Source organism: Pinus tabuliformis, chromosome 4_2, assembly GCF_031772625.1.
Source record: "Pinus tabuliformis cultivar Carrire ecotype Pingquan chromosome 4_2, CPIR1, whole genome shotgun sequence".
Taxonomy (NCBI): domain Eukaryota; kingdom Viridiplantae; phylum Streptophyta; class Pinopsida; order Pinales; family Pinaceae; genus Pinus; species Pinus tabuliformis.
The window spans coordinates 526,428,772-526,449,223 of record NC_142304.1 but is presented as its reverse complement, the minus strand read 5'-3'; the positions used below and the strand labels follow the sequence as shown (position 1 = coordinate 526,449,223).

The following is a 20,452-nucleotide window of genomic DNA, read 5'->3' as shown; positions in this document are numbered from 1 at the left end:
CATTGATGCTAAAGTAGAACCAATGCCACTTCCATATTCACCTGAGCCTAACACCCTCCTTGCTAGTTGCTTCTTCATTTCTGCTTTGGCCACTATCTTTTGCTCTAATTCTTCCAATGATCTCATGGCTCTTCGGATGATTTCAGCATTTGTATTGTCGCAAGGCCCTACATCATGTCCAGGAATTTGTGCAAGGTGATACTTCAATCTATAAAGCCCCCCAACATATGTTGCCCACACAACTTGCAAGACAAGTTCAATCTATCAAACCCTCCATTAGGTTCACCAAATTCCCACAGATGGTTCAATTTCCTTGGCATGTTTGTAACTTGGTTGAACTCTTGAGTTTTAATGTAAGATGAAGTTTGAACTTTGAAGTTGAACCTATGGCACAATAAAAATTGCAAGTTACAAAAATAAAAAAAAATTTACATACATGACACAACACATTGAATTTTTGACAATTTAACAAACAAAAAATGATCAACTCAATCCAAAATGAACTCTCTCTACTCTATGCAACAAAAATGAAAAAAAACACCATCAAATCCACTAAAAAATCTTTGATAAACAATGGGTTTTAGAAACCCAAGCAAAAACAAGAAAAAAATCAAAACAAAATGGCCAAATTTGGTGCCCATACCTGGAAACCACGGTTTGCTGGAGAAATTTGATCCAAAGACGAAGTTCTCTTGCTTGGGATGCTAAAATCTCCAAGCTTCCTCTTCCTCTGCCCTAGTAGACGCCTTTCAGGGTTCCTCTCCTCCTCAACTCTCAATCCACGCTGCTGTTTGTTCAAAATGACAAAAAAAATCATGTTTTCCCTTATAAAATTGCGCTGTCCGCCACCCCCACGATAACTTCCCATCGAATCGCAATAACTTCGAAATTATCACGATTTTTTGAAGTTAGAGTGATTTTTTCACCGATTTTTTGGGAAAAAAACCGCGTAGTAATCGGGCGAGTTTATCGAGATTTTGAAAAACTCGCGATTTTTTAATGTTATTGCGATAATATCACGCTTTTTGCAACACTGCTTCGCAGGCATATTCTTCGCTGAAGTAACACGTCCCCTTGCAACAAAGATTCATCACATTGGTGATCCATTTCATTGAAGGAAGTTTAGACTTTTAGGCTCCTAGGCCATGACCCTCAAGTGCGCTGTTAAATTTTCTTTGAATTTATCTCTGAAGTGTATGAACAAGGAATTTTATGATTTTGCCATCAGTACACTTTGTGGATGATTGTGCCTCCTCTCACAGTGGTTTTGCAGGGATTTACCATGAGAGTTTTAAGTTTGCAGCTCATTTGAATCTCTGAAGCATATACTGCATGGAGTCTGGACTGACACCTCATATCTTTGCAGGCCTGTCTTCACTGTGATAGTAAGTTGCATCTCTTTTCTTTGTAAGTGTAGATCTTTTCACTGTCATTGAAGAAGCTTCTGAGGTCACCTCAAGAGGAGTTTTATCCTTAAGGTGATCTATTGGTTTGTAAAAGCCATCAGAGTTCATTATCATTGTAAGATTCCTTGAAAGAAGAGCCCTTCTCCTCTGTCTAGAGGGCATCTTCCATTTGTAAGCCTAATCAATAAAATCATCTTTTGCTCTTGAGGGAGCTTGGAATTTCATTCCAAGGCATCCTTGCTCCTTATTTAAAAAGGGAGAAACAACTTGATAACTAACTAACCTAGATTTAGTCATCAATTTGCATTTGCATTTTTTAATCTAGTTGCATTGCATCCTAACTGCATTTCTAACTTGCATTTCTTTAACTTGCTACTTGATCAATTTACATTTGGAGACTTTCTTGTCTTGTTTTGATCACTGATCTAAGTAGTGTTTCTCTTTCTCGTTTCCTATTAGCAATCTCATTTGCCATCTAATCGGTTTTGTTTTACTAAAAATCTTTGTTTATCTCAACTGTCTAAATAAGTAAAGAACACTCTTAAGAACACCATTGTAACAGGCATATTGGTATCTTGCTCCAACATTCTTGCTAATCTTACTTTTGTTTCATTGAGTTATTATTGTTTCATTTGTGCAAGCTAATCATTGCTCTAAGTGATCATTAATATCTTGTGGATTGGAATGTTTTTACTGAAGCATTATCTCTCATTGAAGCATCTCATTTCACATTCTAGAATCAAACTTGCATCCTAAATTTATCTCCAAGCATAAGCTTGGTTAATAGAAAGTTAGGAACCCCTTCTACACCCAATTTGCGACGCTTGACACTTTCTCAACGGTTAAAACAAGTGACCTTGCAATTCTCTTATGGGCAATCCCGTATAGGAACTAAAGCACTTGGGTTGTTAAACCTCCAGGGTAGGTATCATTAATGAGGCCTTAGCCTCCTTCGCCTAGACTTCTTTTTACAACCTTGTGTGAGACTTGCTTCAAGACAATTGAGGAGAAGGATTGTAAATTTCTGGTAGCATCGGATGTGCTATAAGTCTCAAATTTTGTAGGGAGGCTTAGACACATGCATTCTCCAATACCTAGAAATTGTTTTGGGAAATTCCATTCAGAGATAGTTTTATTAAAATAAATAATTATTTTTAATGGGATCCTAAGTCTAAACTTAGGAAATTAAAACAATTAATGGGTATTAATATAAACCGTGGGTGAAACTTCTAGTAGAAGGCGGAGATCAAGTCAATATGATCCTAGCCATTGATTAGGATCTAATCTGGGCGGTTGATTGATCAACGAGAGGATTATAAGAGGAGGCTTGATGGGCACTTGGAGAACACACCAGAGGTAGATACTCAGTTGCCCAAGTAAGATCAATTTTTCTCACTGGTCGAAGTTCGGCAAGAGAAAATCGAATCAGAGGGAGAGTTTTAGGTGGAAAAGAGAGTGAGGGTAATCAACATCATACGAGAGTGCAAGGGAAGGAAGACGTAGAGCAGAGGGAGGACAAGGCAGAAGCTGTGACGCAGGGAGAGACAGCGTAGGGGCAGTTTGATGCTGGGACTGCGTGGGGCAGTTTTGAGGTGGGGACAACGTGGGAAAGTTGATGCAGGACACAATGAGACACAGAGGGAGGACTGTGACGCAGGGAGAGACAGCGCAGGGGCAGTTTGATGCTGGGACTACGTGGGGCAGTTTTGGCACTGGGACAATGTGGGAAAGTTGACGCGGGACACAGTGAGATGCAGAGGGAAGAGGAGCACTTTGTTGAAGTTTCTAAGTCTAACAGTTAGAAACCCTCCATGCACTTTACTGATTTAATCCTACCTACTTGTTCTGTTAATTAACAAGTTATTTACCATGTAAACACTGAAAATAAATACAAGTGCATGCTCAACACATTACAGATCATCAATTGAAGGAAACAGAAACAAGCACACAAATGACACTGTTATCTTTGGACTAATGTCCCCGGAAAAACCAGATGCGGGAAAACCGATGCAGCTATCTGAGGGTTTTGTTATTAAGCAACTCTTTTCTAAGTACACTGGGTGACAAATTGCCTAACGAGACAGAGTTAAAAAATCTGGCAGCAATACCTCTCTTCGGAAACAGGTATTCGGAAAGCCTGCTTCACGAAATCCCTCTCTAGCACAATCTGAAGCCTAGCGTCAACCTTGTTGGCCTCTGCGTCAGCCTGAAACCCTTTGCGTCAGCCTATTGAGGCTCTGCACAGCCTCTCTGGCTCTCTGCGTCACTCTTGCAGCCTCTGCATGGATGACACAAGCCCTTTTTGGCTCTGCGCAATCTCTGCTGCCTCTGCGTGGCTCCCTCTGGCTCTGCGTCTGCCTCTCTCTGCTTTTGCGCTGGTCTCTCGGGACTGTCCCTGCTCCCTACCTCGTACTCACTGCCCCTCGGTGCAACTGATCACTGATTCTATCTCTCTTAGCAAGCCCCGCTCTAGAGAATAGAATGACTGATCACTCTGGTGTATTCTCCAAGTGACCCTCAAGCCTCCTCTTATACTTTTCTTGTTGACAAATCAAGGATCGAGATTAAGTCCCTAATAGACGGCTAAGATTAGATTTGGCTTGATCCATGTCTTTGGACCATTCTAACACAGATTTATATTAATTCACATTAATATTTTAATTTCCCTAAGTTTAGACTTAGGGACTCCATTAAAAATATTAATTATTTTAATATCTCCCAAACACCCTTTCTGTATATCTATGTAATTTCGGATTTCTAAGGTCTAAAATTTCGTCCTGTGGTATCCCTCTGAGTCCTCTTTCCCTGCTGCATTGTGTTTTCCCTTTGACATTCTCGATTTGAAGTCATAGGCTTGTAATTAACTGATCCACTTTTGTTGTCTCTCACTCAACTCTTTCTGCTCCATGCGAAATCTCAGGCTGTTATGGTTTGTTTTTACCTTGAAGTTGTTCCCCACTAGATACTTGTTGATTTGGGGTAGCATTGGATGTACTCTAGCCACGAAAATTGGTGGAGAGGCTAAGGCACATGAGATCTCCAATATCCAGAAAGGGTTTGGGCAGATTCTAAACAGTTTGGGAGATATTAAAATAATTAATATTTTTAATGGAGTCCCTAAGTCTAAACTTAGGGAAAATAAAATATTAATGTGAATTAATATAAAACTGTGTTAGAATGGTCCAAAATTCATGGATCAAGCCAGATCTAATCTTAGTTGTTGATTAGGGACTTAATCTCGGTTGTTGATTTGTCAACGAGAAAAGTATAAGAGAAGGCTTGAGGATCACTTGGAGAACATACCAAGAGATCAAGATTTCGACTTTTGGGGGTTGGGTTTGTTGAGAAAGTTGAGAGAGTTATCAGAGTTGCAGCTGAGGGGTAGTGAATACAAAATCAGAGATGCAGAGATAGCACCGGGAGGATCAACGCAGTAGCTGGAGAGAGGGACGCAGAAGCAGTGAAGGCTTCACGCAGAGCCAGCTGGGGCTCACGGAGGCAGCCAGGAGCTGTGCAGTGCCTCAGAGGGCCAGCGTGGGTGACGCAAAGGGCCAGAGGATTGATGCAGTGCCTCTAGAGGTTGACGCATGCCAAGTCAGAGTGACACTAGGCTAACGCTGGGCCAGAGAGAGGTTGACACTAGGGTTTCGTGGGGCAGATTGGAGCTGTGGAGCTGTCAGAGGGTTTATTCGGGGTTTCAGCCGGAATATCTGCTTCCGAGTAGAGAGGTACTACTACCGAGATTTTTCTCTATTGGGTGAGCCGGATTTGGCACCCAGATTGTATTCTGAAACTGCTTAATAAATTAAACCCTCAAATAGCTGCACTGATTTTCCCGCATTGGGTTTTTCCGGGGACATTAGTCCAAAAACAACAGTGTCACTTGTGTGCTTGTTTCTATTTCCTTCAATTCATGATATGTAATGTGTTGAGAATACACTTGTATTTATTTCTAGTGTTTACATGGTAAATAAGTTGTTAATTAATGGAACAAGTAGGTAGGAATAAACCAGAAAGTACATGAAGGGTTTCTATTGGGTTAGACTTAGAAATTCCAACATGGTATCAGAGCGAGGTTGCAGATCACAGGGGAACTGAGAACAACAACCGAGCAGAGCAACAACAACAAAAAACAGTGGTCCTGAGTGATAGAAGTTGTTCCTAACAGAGTAGCAGCAAGGAAGGGGTGACGCAGTGCCTGCGTCATCAAGATTGAGCCAGGAAGAGGCAACGCAGAGGTTGAGGGAGGCAAAGACAGGCTCATATAGAGCCACGCAAAGGCCAGGAGGGTTGATGCAGTTGGATGAGGAAGCTGATTTGCCGGTGCCGGGATCGCGCAGAGCCTAGGAGCTCTAACCTTCGGGTTGCTGGTGTTTAGGAGGCTGTGGGTAAGTTGCAGAGTGGAGCTGGTGGGGTACTGTAGTCAGAACAATACCTAACAGGGAAAGGCCAAGGTGGAGGGAGGTGCTACCGAGGATTTCTAGTAGAGAAATCTGGATTAGTGGTGCAACTGCACTAGCGGTCAGAGTGGGGGCATCTTGACATTGGCAGAAGGGTTTCCAGGGGGGAAGTCGAGGCTCAGAGGGAGTCACACCGAGAAATTCCAGGAGGGAAGTAGAGGAGCAGCCAGATGGCAGTGAATGGGTAAGAGACCAGGACAGACTGGATGGAGCCTCAAACTTCATAGTCTGGAAGGCCAAAATCTTATCTGTTCTAGATAGGAATCATGTTAAGCACTTCGCCTTGAGGACAATAGCTATCCTAGTTGACCCAGCTGATAACGGCAAGTACGAGGAGGCAATGGCGAGGGCCAAGAGCATCATTCTTGACGAGGTCAAGGACCATGTGGTACCACATATTGCCGAAAAGGACACAACAAATGAGATGTGGGAGGCCCTAAAGAAATTGTACCAACATACTTCTGTGCAGAGAAGGATGTTACTAGAAAATCAGCTGCGATCATACCAGATGCAGAAAGGAGAACAGATTGATCTCTTCTTCGGTTGATGGAAGGAGATCCGGGATCAACTGACTTCCATAGGAGCCATGTCGGATCAAGAATTGATGGTGAGAACAACCCTGAACGCAGTCTCAAAAGACTGGAAGGTGATTGTCTAGAGCATATTGGGTAGGACAACCGTTCCAGATTGGGAGGAAATGTGGGCGGCTCTTCGCCAAGAAGAGATCAGAAGGCTGAGCAAGGCGGGAAGCAGCGACAAGGGGATCAAAATCAAGAAGGAGGAGGAGGTGGATGTTGCCCTAGCATCTGAGGGAAAGCAGGAGAAACGGAAGAAGAAGGACCTCTCTAAGGTCAAATGCTTCCACTGTGGGGAGATGGGTCATTGTGCGACCCAATGTCCAAGGAAGAAGAGCAAGGGAGAGGCCTCTGAGACAAAGGCTGCGCCAGCAAGGGCAGAGAAGTGGAGAGAGACGATGACTGTGCCATGAGTGCACACACACCACTTGAGCGGAAGTGGGGAGACATAGAGTTGTAGTCAGACGAAATACGGGCGATGAGGGGCAAGATCCTCGAGGTACCCAGCCTCTCGGATTAGACCTTGCTATGGGAGCCCCGAAGAGGAGTAGCAGGATTGGTGAATGTTAATAGAGACAGATGCAAATGGAGCGAGAGAGGGATCTACAGTGCTGGATTCCCAGGACAACGTGAGGCAGCAGTGCGAGAAGCACAGAAGTGTTGCACCAATGCAAGATGGCACAGAGAGGTGTGCAATGGTGCGAGATGCATGGAGTAGTTGCAGTAGCACAGAGGTCAGAGAGGGAGCACTTGTTAGTGACAGAGGGAGCTTCAACATCGGGAGTGTTTCTAGCCTGACTAAGATGTCAGAGTTGGGGAGATCAATTACTTACTTCTTAGTAACTGAGTTGCAGTGCAACAGTTAGCAGTGGCAGTGCTTTGGGCAACAGGATGCAGCATGATGATAGGGGTTGCAGTGCAGATACAGTTGTGGCAGTGGCAGGGCCATGGGCAGCAGCATGGATGTAGAGGGAGTTGTTGTATGGATGCAACAGTGGCAGTGGTAGTGGCAGGGCCATGGGTAGTTATAGGATGCAACAATGCAGATGATGGGCAACAGGGCTAGCATCAACACAGGGACCGATGCCGGATGATCAGTAAGGAGTATTACTAGAGCACAATCCTTGCTAAGAGGGAGTGTTGATTTGGGGTAGCATAGAATGTGCTCTAGCCACGAAAATTGGTGGAGGCACATGAGATCTCTAATACCCAGAAAGGGTTTGGGCAGATTTTAAACAGTTTGGGAAATATTAAAATAATTAATATTTTTAATGGAGTCCCTAAGTCTAAACTTCGGGAAAATAAAATATTAATGTGAATTAATATAAAACTGTGTTAGAATGGTCCAAAAGTCATGGATCAAGCTAGATCTAATCTTAGCTGTTGATTAGGGACTTAATCTCGGCCGTTGATTTGTAAACGAGAAAAGTATAAGAGGAGGCTTGAGGGTCACTTGGAGAACATACCAAGAGATCAAGATTTCGACTTTCTGTGGTTGGGTTTGCAGAGAGAGTTGAGAGAGTGATCAGAGTTGCAGCTGAGGGGCAGTGAATATAGAAGCAGAGAGGCAAAGATAGCACCGGGAGGATCAACGCAGTAGCCAGAGAGAGGGATGCAGAAGCAGCCAAGGGTTCACGCAGAGGCAACCAGGAGCTGTGCAGTGCCTCAGAGGTCCAGCGTGGTTGATGCAGAGGGCTAGGGGATTGACGCAGTGCCTCCAAAGGCTGATGCAAGCCAAGTCAGAGTTATGTTGGGCTAACGCTGGGCCAGAGAGAGGCTGTCGTAGTCCCTAGAGGCCGACGCTGGGGTTTCGTGGGGCAAATTGGAGTTGTGGAGCTGCCAGAGTGTTTATTCGGGGTTTCAGCCGAAATATCTGCTTTCGAGTAGAGAGGTACTACTGTCGAGATTTTTCTCTGTTGGGTGAGCTGGATTTGGCATCCAGATTGTATTCTGAAACTGCTTAATAAATCAAACCCTCAGATAGTTGCACCGGTTTTCCCGCATTGGGTTTTTCCGGGGACATTAATCCAAAAACAACAGTGTCACTTGTGTGCTTGTTTTTGTTTCCTTCAGTTGATGATCTGTAATGTGTTGAGCATGCACTTGTATTTATTTCTAGTATTTACATGGTAGATAACTTGTTAATAAACGAAACAAGTAGGTAGGAATAAATCAAAAAGTACATGAAGGGTTTCTAACGGGTTAGACTTAGAAATTCCAACAATACTGTCAGAATTTGGCCAAGACATGCATGATGGCCAACATCTCCTTGTCGTAAATTGAGTAATGTTGCTCATAATCTTTGAGTTTGTGGCTCTCTAATGTTATGGGGTGGTGATCCTGCATAAAAAATGCTCCTATCTTAGTCCTTCAAGCATCACCCTCTAGCACTGAAGGCTGGGTGAAATCTGGTAATGCGAGCACAAGAGACGAACTCATCACCTGCTTCATATTCTCAGATGTTTCTTGTGCCTTCTCAGTCCAATTGAAAGCCCCCTTTTTGGTAAGTTCTGTAAGAGACGCTGTTAATTGTGAGAACCCCTTGACAAATTTTCTAAAGTGCGTGCAAAGGCCAAGGAAGCTTTTTAGTTCTGTTATATTTTTTGGGGTAGGTTATTTAATGATTGCCCAAATTTTCTCCTGATTGACTTGAACACCATCATTTGCAATCACCTGCCCCAAATAGAGCATCTTTGTCATGTAAAACTCACACTTGGACTCCTTTGCATATAGTTCTTGCTCCTCCAGAATCCCCAACACCTCGTCCAAGTGCATCAGATGGTCTTCCTAGGTCTTGCTGTAGACCAATATATCATCAAAGAAAACCAACAATTATTTCCGCAACTGTTTATTAAACACATGGTTCATGCATGACTGGAAAGTTGCGGGGGTGTTGGTTAGCCCAAATGGCATAACCAAGAACTCGTAGTGCCCATAGTGGCACCTGAAGGTTATCTTTGGGATGTCCTGCTCCCAAACTCGAATCTAATGGTAGCCTGAGCGAAGGTCAATCTTCAAAAAATATTTGGCTCCCCTCAGTTCATCCATCAACTCATCTATCTTGAGGATTGGCTACTGGTTTTGGATTGTTCTTTTGTTAAGGGCCCGATAATCAATACACATCCACAAGGTATTGCCTTTCTTCTTTTGCCATGACCACTGAAGAAGTGAAGGGACTGGAGCTAGGCCGATTGTGACCCTAGTTCAACAACTCCTTGATGGCCTTCTCAATTTCATCTTTGTAAACCTTGGGATGTCGGTAGGGGTTGGTAATGACCGCTTGTACACCCTCCTCCAATTCTATAACATGCTCAAAACCCCTGTTTGGTGGTCTACCTAGAGGAATGTCAGAAAAAAACTTTCTGGTGTTTATGAAGCAATACCTGAATGTTGTTGGAATGTTGTGGTAGTTGGTCCGACTGTCTGCTATCTGTGATAAGGCACTCAACTGCCCATTCAATATCGCCCTACCTCAATATCGCTTCCATGCTGTTGGATGATACTAGTCTTGATTGGTACCGATGCATGGCCATCATAACTACCCTTCTGCCATCTACTGAATCTTTGAATTCCATCTCCATGTTTCGCTTATCCATAGTATTCTTCCCAATGTAGTAGAGCCACTGACAACCTAACACCACATTGGTGTCTGACACATCCACCACAAAGCAATCCTCAGTCACTATGTAGTTCCCCATAGTTAGCTGCAGCTTGTGGATGTATCTATTGCAGTTCATCTGATGGTTACTTTCACCAATGTCTTTTGCAGCTCATTATTCTGCCTCAAGGATTTCTGAAATGTTTTGGGCTTGCTCTTCAATTGAAGGTGGCAGAAATCAGTGACACTCATGACAGCCTGGAACTCCCGTCCCAATGCTCTGTATTCCTCCAGTAATTTGCATAGGGAATCCCTTGACTAAACTGCTCTATTTGGCCCCCTGCTGTCTCATGTAAGAATTGAAGCATGTTTGGAACTTTGGTTTGGGTGTTTTGCTAAATGAACGTGAATGGCTCTGTGTAGTAGTATGGGCGTGATTGCCCTCTGCACTATTAGACCCTTCTCCATTCATTGGTTCCTTTCTGGTGGAAGCCCCTTTGTTTGTCATCCCTCTCAATAGGTCTACCATGTCCTTTTGGCCTTTAGCCAAGTCATTTATTGCCATGAGCAAACTGTTAAAGGCTTGGTCATCTTTCTCACCCATGTCTAGCTCTTCATTTTTCAGGTGTTTCTTCTACCCTGTTTCCTTTCTCTGGTGTTTCTTCACTCTCACTATCTGGAATATCTTCTTTCTAATAGGAGTGGGTTCCCTATGTGAGTACTCCCTCCTGTAAGTTATCCCTCTGAAAGGAATTTCCTCTGTGATGTCATCACTAACAAACTGTCCCTAGACCCCACCGTTGTCCAAGAACATGCTCTGATACCACTGTAAAATACACTTCTAGCAATACCCCAAATTTCTCAATAGATGATTGAGCTTCTAGTGTAATTTCTCAGTGGAATTTTTTGTCAAACACATTGTTGGCGCACTGTTGTGGGTGAAATTTTTTGTTTTTTCAACTTATATGTCAGCATATACAGATAGGAATGTATATTTATGAACGCTTCAACACAGAGATGTAACTTTCACACTCACCCAACAAATATACACCTCATAAATGACTATAAAGACAACTGATAAATTTTCTTTATCTTTCCACTGAATGGCAAACTCAGAAATTTCATAATGGTTCAGCACTAACAGATCTGATATTTCTTGAAAAGGACAAAACATCCAAAGAAATGGAACAAAATATATTAATGTGTTGTTCAAGACAAGACAATACACAATAATCTTCTGCAAGGAGGTTCCTCATGGCTAGAATGAACTACAAGATCTCAATCCTTTTCTAGTGCATGCTCAACTAGAGTTTCAACCCCAAACTTGGCCTCACTTATACTCAGTCAATAAGTGTTGATTCAGCTTCCTGTTAAGCTTGAGTTTCAGCCACTGCAAATGCTTGACTCAACCAGCATATGAAAGGAAACTTGGCCCCTGAAGTGTTGATGATATGATCCCTTGAAGCAACAAAGAAACATGACCAACAAGACTAGAAACTTGGCCACTGGAAAGTAAAGAAGATCAACCCAGGTAAGCCCAGAATACGTCCTTCTGTGATGCCAACTCAACCCACGCTAGAGCATCCAACACACTCTTCTAGATCGATATATGCAGCCTCTTCTGTTAAGAACTTCAGCCCAATGAGTGACAAATGCAGCCAACAGTAAAGTGAGAGGATCGCGTCCTTCTCGACAGAGGAATCAACCCACCAAAAGATTGAATTTGCAGACCTCGAACAACCTTGGAATGGATGCTTTGGCCCTCAGAAATGTAACTCATTTTTGATCTTTCACCTTTAGTAAATGCTCTCTGCAATTAGGTTTATAGAAAAAAAGTATTAGCAAATAAAATCAATTGATATGACTTCTTTACCTCAATATATTCTGAAATCTTTTTGTCCATGAAAGCATCGTGGTGAAATCTGTGTGATCCCACTCCTTGAAACAACTAAGGTGTATAATTTCAACACCAAAACTAGTGATAGCGGCTAGGGTTTCCCCAAACCCTAGGCTTCTCTCCAAAAACTCTTCAAGAGCTCATTTTCTCAAAAACCGAAGTGAATGAATAAGGAGAGTCTCCTCACTTTTTCTCTTTTATAAACTTGTGGCCACTTTTGCCCCCATTTTACTCTTTTAACCATTGAGTATGTTGTCAATTGATGTCAAAGGGGGTGCAGGTGTAGGTAGGTGCAGGATGTAGGGTGAGTGCAACTATCATCATTGATGTCGAGTTTAGTTGGAGGTCTGACGATGTCCATAGGATGATGCAACTTGATGTTCAAGATGATATAGCCAGATGATCCAGTGATGAAACCCTTGCTCTAGGGTTTGGTTTTCTTGGAGGACATTCGTTGGAGTTTTTGTAGCACCAAATCAACGAGTTTACCTCAGAGACCCCTGTCACTAGATTCTCCTCGTCATGTTGATTTTGTTGATATGTGGAGTGCCTCGTGGACCTTCACAGTTTGAGAGATATGCTGGTCTAAAGTTGAAGGACCCATCTTTGGGTAAAAACCCAAAAGATGTGATGATGTGGCAGTTTCTTGTTAGCTAAAACAAAGTTTAAAATCATAAGAACCTTTGTTTGTTGAAGGGGTCACATTTGGAATTATTAATTCATGGAGGTCCAACAAATAATCATGATCCAAAATCTTGAAGTAAAGTCAATATCTAAAATGGCCCAAACTAAAAAAAAATTGGCTCTAAAAATTTGAAATTAGTTTTCTCTTCAAAGGTACCATGTCTGCCTAAAATAAAATTGGAAAATTTCCCTTCTTGATTCTCTAGTTGGCCTCTCTAGAAATGTTCTTCCAAATCTATATAAAGACAACCTCTCCCTCAAATGATTATCAAGGTCTGAGTTGAGGAACTCGCTGGTTTCAAAAGTAGTGGGCTATGATATTACTTTTGGATTCATTTGGTAGTGATATCTTTGTCATAGTATTCAAAACCGGCCTAGCTAACTGGTTACTGGTCTAATCGGCCGGTTAGCAGGCCCACCGGTTGGAACTGGTCAAAAAACCCGGTCAGACACCCTGTTTGGCCAAAAATTGGAGCTAACCGGTCCTAACCGGCCGGTTTAGGACGGAACCGACCGGTTTGTGGTCAAACCAGCCGGTTTTGTCCTAAACCGACCGGTTTATTGCCAGGGCAAGTATAACCCCCACAAAATGCATTTTTGTGAGTTTTGAAGCTGTTTTGAGGGAAATTTGGGGTTGTTTTCCTCCAAAAATAGTCCCTCCAAGAAAAACATGCCTACCCTCTCATTTTCCTGACACATTTCAACCCTAACAATGTTGGCAATTAATGGTAATGTTAAATTCTTAAAGTAAAAGTGACATTTCCTTTAATTTTCATTTTCATCCTTTTACTTAAATTTTTAACATTACCATGAAATGACTCAGGATGTTTGAGAGTGGTTTCGACCTCATTGGATTTCATATGGAGAAACTATAATTTTAGATTTCACTCAAAAGTCAACAGACTTCATGGTTTTCATGATTTCATGGTTTGGGGGTAAACAATAAATGCAATCGGAGGTCCAAATGATGAGCAAAACCCCTGATCTAGATCCCATTGTGTTGGACGATATTGATCCAACTTCAGAATGGGTGGAGGAGACTGAAGAACCCATGTTTGAGGCTAATTTTGATATCGACATGGCTTTAGCGGGGGATGAAGCAGATTATGTGGTGGCATCAGAACTAGGATCAGTAGTGGCATCAAGGAAAGGCATAGAACCAATGGAAGACACTAGTCATGCAGGTCGGCAAACTCGTGCTTCCATTAGGTCCACTTCTATTGTTATGGTGGCATTGATATTGAGCTTGCAGATCAGGCTGAGGCATCCTCAGACTCTGAACCAGATGATGTCTATGTAGCTCCTGATGATGATCTTGTGGCTAGTAGTGGTGATGAACTTGATGATTGATCATGTGTACACTGTAGACTTGTAGTAGGCCAATGGCCTCATAGCTTGCAGCATTGTTTTTGGACTTTATAGACCATTTAGAGCTTCATTGCTTATGTATTTTGCTATTTTGTCGATGATATGTATTGCACTCGGTGCCATTTTGATATATTCACCTTTACATGGTATATGAATGAGTAAACTTTGCATATTTTGTCTCTATTGGCTTGGAATCATGGTTTTAAATCTTAAAAATAGTTTTGTTTAATTAAAAATTAATTATTTAATGTATTTTTCTGTTATGTAAAAAATTAGTTAAATTAGGTTATTATTTAATTTTCAGTTAAATTAGATGAAAGGGCACGAGCATAAGATCATGCTCTTTCCCCAAAGGGTGTCCATGGCGATATATAAGCCAGGCACCTGCAATTGTAATATCATCATCTGTAATTTTCATCTTATTAATAAAATATTTATATATCTATTTCTGCGTTCATAAGTTCTTCGTTTCATCTGGTATCAAAGCGAGTTCGTTCCTCGAACTCTATTGATCCGCTGCCATCCGTTTCCTTCTGTTGTCGTTGTTTTCTTATTCTCTGTCGCGTCGACCTTCCATCTCATTGTATACACATTCCACGCCATCACATTCTGCTTTCGCCACGCTGCCCATACAAACCGGTGTTGTTCCACTGCCGCTGTTCGATTACTTGCCTGCGGTGATATACGCTCGGTCAAGGTCGAATGTGACGGTTCAACGGAACGGACTAACCGTAACATAAATAATACGTTTATGATATATATATATAAAATAGTTATAACGTGTTTTCGATAAGTTTCAGAACAGAAAGACGTGACTGTCCAGACGTTTATGATATATATAAAAAAATAATTATAACGTGATTTAGTTATAATATATGTATATCATATTTTAATTTATATATATATATATATATATATATATATATATATATATATATATATATATATAAATTAAAGTTATAAATTATATAACTTATAATTAAATTATATATATATATATATATATATATAAGGTTATTAATTATAAATTATAATTATTATAATTTATAATTAAAAAAAATAAAAATAAAAATTATTAATTAAATTAAATTATTAAATTAAATTAATTTAATTAAAAGAAAAAAAAAACCTGAAGCTGGCAGATAAATACACGCCCCCGTAGACCCGCTCAATGTCGACAACGACAATGGCGGATTTCCAAAAAAAATTGGTTGACGTAGAGCATAAGATAAATAACAACTACGATGAGGTCAATAAAAGATTAAATGAATTCGAGAGCAAGCTTGGGGAGCAAGCAGACAAAATAAAAAATCTTCAAGATACGACAAATCGAATAGAGATAAAAATGGAAAGTCAACATGTCCAAACAGAAGTAAACATCAGAGATGCCTTAACAATGCTGAGACTTCTGTGTAAAAGGTCGAATTGTACACCCGAAGAGCTATTAAAAGAAAGTGAAGAGAATCAAGAACACCTCTCATTAGATTCAACAAAGTCAACAGATTCTCATGAAAAGGTTGAATCCCCAAGAAAATTAGCGACACCCCACCAAGAAGCAAGTAACACGGCCTTTACAAACAAGCAACTTTGGGATACCCTTACTAATCAACACCCTCTTTTTGCTCAACCATTAGCCACATACCAGAAGAGGGCAAAGGTTGAGATGCCTAAATTCGATGGAAACGAAAAAAACAATGTTGCATGGATAAATAAAGCAGAAGAATACTTTGAGATATATGACATCACTGACGATGACGAAAAGCTCAGACATGCATCCATGAAAATGGAAGGAGAAGCATATAACTGGTATATGTGGTGGAAAAAAACAACACACGTCATTAGCTAGAGAAAATTTAAAGATGCTTTTTTTAAAAGATTTCAAGGTGTAAAAGAAGAAGAGTTCTTTTCAAAACTCATCAAATTACGACAAAAAGGAAGTGTGGATGAATACACTCAAGAATGGGAGACCTTAGTAGCTCGAGTACCTGGGTTATCAGAATCTCGTTTAATTCAGTCATACATCTCGGGACTTAAAACCCATTTACAAGTAGAACTTGAGATGCATGACATTTCATCAATAGAAGTAGCAAGACGAAAAGCAAAAACAGCGGAAAAGAAATTCGAACAAATATTTTGGTCAAAAGCCGAAAAAACATATTCAAGACGAAGAACACCTCAGTATGCTGATGCAAAAAATACAAGATATGTTCCACCACATCGTCGTGAAGATGAAAAATCCAATGTGGAAGCGCAAAGGATAAAGGAGGGTAAATGCAAGCGCTGTGGTGAAAAGTGGGACCCCAAACATAGGTGTGGTAAAGGAAAAGAACCAAAAAACCTATATAATTGTGAAGCAACCAATGATTCAAACAGTGAAGATTCTGACATAGAAGAAACAGGAGATGCCCCAGAATTCTCACCAGAATTAGATGACGAAAGTATTCCGCAAGTGTCGTTATCAGCTATGACAGGTATATCACAACCTCAGACTCTAAAGTTAAAGGGACACATTAAGAAGAATAACGTGGTGGTTCTCATTGACTCTGGTAGCACACACAATTTCTTGGATGCAACCATGGCCAAGAGACTCAATATTTTTTCATTTCTCTTACCAAACATGAAGGTAATGGTAGCAGACGATAAGAGGATTGAAAAGGTGGGGAAATGTCATAAGGTTAAATTGCAAATTCAAGACTTCAGTTTAGAGTCTTCGTTTTTCACAGTACTATTAGGAGGAGTAGATGTAGTCTTAGGTGTCCAGTGGTTACGAACCTTAGGTACTTATGCCGCTAACCACCAAGTACAATTTATAAAATTCAAATGGGGAGGTCAAAAGTACAAATTACATGGGTTCCAAGCACCAGAAAATCAAATTGTATCATCATCTCAGATGATGAAGATGATTCGAAGGGGAGCACCTGCTTATGTAGTACAATGTCATCAGTTAGAAATGTTATCTGCAAATATGACCAGTGAAGAGTCATCAGAGATACAAGATCTAATTAGGAAACATGAAGAAGTATTTCAAGACCTACCTCTAAAGATGCCGCCTAATAGGGAAATTGAGCATACAATAGAAGTCAAGGCAGGATCAGACCCGGTTAACATCAAGCCATTCCGATATCCACATCACCAAAAAACAGAAATTGAGAGATTAATCCAAGACCTCTTAAGGTGTGGAATCATCTCGAAAAGTAAAAGTCCTTACGCTGCTCCAGTGGTGTTGGTAAGGAAGAAAGATGGGTCATTTAGGCTATGTATTGACTATAGGGGATTAAACAAAATAACAATTAAAAACAAGTTGCCAATCCCCTTTATCGACGAAATGTTGGATGAGATACATGGCGCAAGGTATTTCTCAAAATTGGACCTAAGATCAGGTTACTATCAAATTAGAATAAGATTAGAAGACATACCAAAAACCGCATTCCGAACACACGAAGGTCATTATGAATTTAAAGTAATGCCGTTTGGATTAACCAATGCACCAACAACGTTTCAAGCAACTATGAATGAATTATTTCGCCCACATCTCAGAAAGTTTGTATTAGTATTCTTTGACGATATTCTAATTTACAGTAAAACTTGGAAGGAGCACTTGCAACATTTGGATAAGGTTCTTACACTACTTAAAGAACACCAATTTTACGCAAAAAAATCCAAATGCACCTTCGGAAAGGAAGAAGTAGAATACCTTGGACACATTATATCCCATGAAGGTGTAAAGGTGGACCCTAACAAAATCAAAGCTATAAAAGAATGGACCAAACCTGTTAATATATCCAAGCTAAGAGGGTTCTTAGGTTTGATAGGATATTACCGAAGGTTTATTAAAAACTATGCACATATAACTGCACCTCTAACAAATCTTTTAAAGAAGAATTCGTTTCTATGGGATGAGGAAGCAGGAAGGTGTTTTGAAAAATTAAAAGAAATTATGTCTAATGCTCTCGTATTAGCAACACCAGATTTTTCTAAACCATTTATCATTGAGTGTGATGCTTCTGGATTCGGTATAGGTGCAGTACTAATGCAACAAGGACATCCAATAGCTTTTGAAAGTAGGAAGCTCAACAAAAGAGAACGCCTCAAATCCACATACAACAAAGAAATGCTCGCTATCATGCACACACTAGCTAAGTGGAGGCAATATCTTTTGGGAAGTAAGTTTTCTATTCGAACAGACCATAACAGTCTCCAATATCTCCTTCAACAAAAAACACTTTCTGAAGAACAACAAAAATGGATTGAAAAAATTGCCGCTTTTGACTTGGAAATACTACATAAAAGAGGTAAAGACAATGTAGTAGCATATGCCTTATCCAGGAAAGATGAAGAACCAACACTGCTTGCAATGTCGGTTGTTGTTCCTGAGTGGCTTAACGAAATTCGAAGTGAATATGCCAAGGATCCAAAAGTAACAACAATAATCAATAACCTTCCCAATAACTCAAAATTTGAGTGGAAGAATGATATCCTATGGTATAAGGGAAGAATATATCTAAATACAAATTCCAAGTTTAAGTTTAAGATACTCAAGGAATTACATGACTCACCGTCAGCTGGACACGTAGGATTCTTTAAGACTTACTACAATGCACGTCAATCCTTCTTTTGGAAGGGAATGAATCGTGATATTCAGAAGTATGTAGCAGAGTGTGACACATGTCAAAGGAATAAAAGCGAAAATATTACGACACCATGATTACTTCACCCCTTAAACATTCCAAATCAGAAGTGGGAAGAAATCTCAATGGACTTTATTGAAGGATTACCAGTATCTGAAGGCAAGGACAAGATTTTCGTAGTAGTCGACAGACTCACCAAATATGCTCACTTTATGGCAATAAAGAAGTCATACTCAACAAAAGAAATCGCTGAAATATTTTGCAAAAATATATATAAGTTACACGGTTTTCCAAAAGTCATTGTAAGTGATAGAGATGCCAAGTTCAAAGGTAATTTCTGGAAGGAATTGTTCAAGCATATAGGAACTTACCTAAATATGAGTTCCGCTTATCACCCGCAAATAGATGGCCAAACAGAAGTTGTCAATAAATGTTTGGAGGCCTACCTACGTTGCTACGTTACAGAAAAACAAAATAAATGGGCTCAATGGTTACACCTTGCTGAATGGTGGTATAACTCCACCTATCATACATCAGCAAAAATGACGCCATTTCAAGCCCTATATGGGTATGAACCCCCGAAATGGAAAGATCTAGCTATTGTCCAAACAAATCTACCTGCTGTTAAAGATCAACTAGAAGAAACCCAAAAAATCGTCCAAATATTAAAAGAAAACCTGAATAATGCAAGGAATCGTATGAAGCAACAAGCAGACCGTAACAGAACCGTAAGAGAGTTTGAAGTTGGAGAATGGGTATTTGTCAAGCTCCAACCATACAAACAATTATCCTTAAAACAGAAGGGAAAAAACAAATTGGCACCAAAGTTTTATGGACCTTATCAGATCAACAAAAAGATTAGCCAAGTTGCGTATGGTTTAAGCCTTCCAGAGACAAGTCGTGTTCACAACGTCTTCCACGTATCTTGCCTTAAAAGGGCACTAGGTAACAATCAGACAGCGCAAACAACACTTCCATCCCTAGATGATGAGGGAAGAGTCATTTTAGAACCAGAAGGTATTTTGTCTACTAGAGAAAGAAAGCTTCGTTATCGTACTATCAAGGAATATCTGATCAAGTGGAAGGACTTGCCCGAAGAAGAAGCTTCTTGGGAGAATGAAGCATTTTGTCAACAACATCCATCGTTGCGTATGCTTTGAGGACAAAGCATTCTTTCGGGAGGAAGGCAATGTTATGTAAAAAATTAGTTAAATTAGGTTATTATTTAATTTTCAGTTAAATTAGATGAAAGGGCACGATCATAAGATCATGCCCTTTCCCCAAAGGGTGTCCATGGCGATATATAAGCCAGGCACATGCAATCATAGTTTTAAAAACCGGTGGAAAAAACCGGTTACCGGCCTAACCGGCCGGTTGGAAGCCTGGCCGGTCCGAACCGGCCCTTCTAACCCGGTTTAGACCCCCTCGTGCCCAAAAAAAGGCCCTAACCGGTAAAAACCGGCCGGTTTAGGGCGGAACCGGCCGGTTTATAGCAAACCGGCCGGTTCCGTCCTAAACCGGCCGGTTTATGGACAGGCCGCCGGTTAAAGCAAAAAAGCGCAGCGGTTTTGGAAATGAGGGCGGTTTAGGGGTTTTGGGGGTGAGGGAAAGGTATTTTCCCTCCAAAAACACCCTCACACTTGCTATAAGACACCCCTCTCACTCTCATTTGTCTCACACAACTGATTTGGAGTGTTTGTGAGTGTTTGTGAGTTTGTTTGTGAGCTTGGAGAGTGTGGAGTTTTTGCTGAAGTAGTCATCTTGGAGTTGGAGTTGGAGCTATTTTGGAGATAGTGTGTAGCTGTCAGTGGAGTTGCCATCATCAAGAGGAGGCTA

The 20,452-nt window shown here is 40.8% G+C and overlaps 1 protein-coding gene across 1 annotated transcript in view; it reads left to right on the top strand.

Annotated features, from left to right (window-relative positions):
• Window positions 1-20,452, top strand: part of LOC149170324 (THO complex subunit 3-like) — a 243,559-nt gene that overhangs the window by 201,002 nt on the left and 22,105 nt on the right. The window lies entirely within an intron of this gene.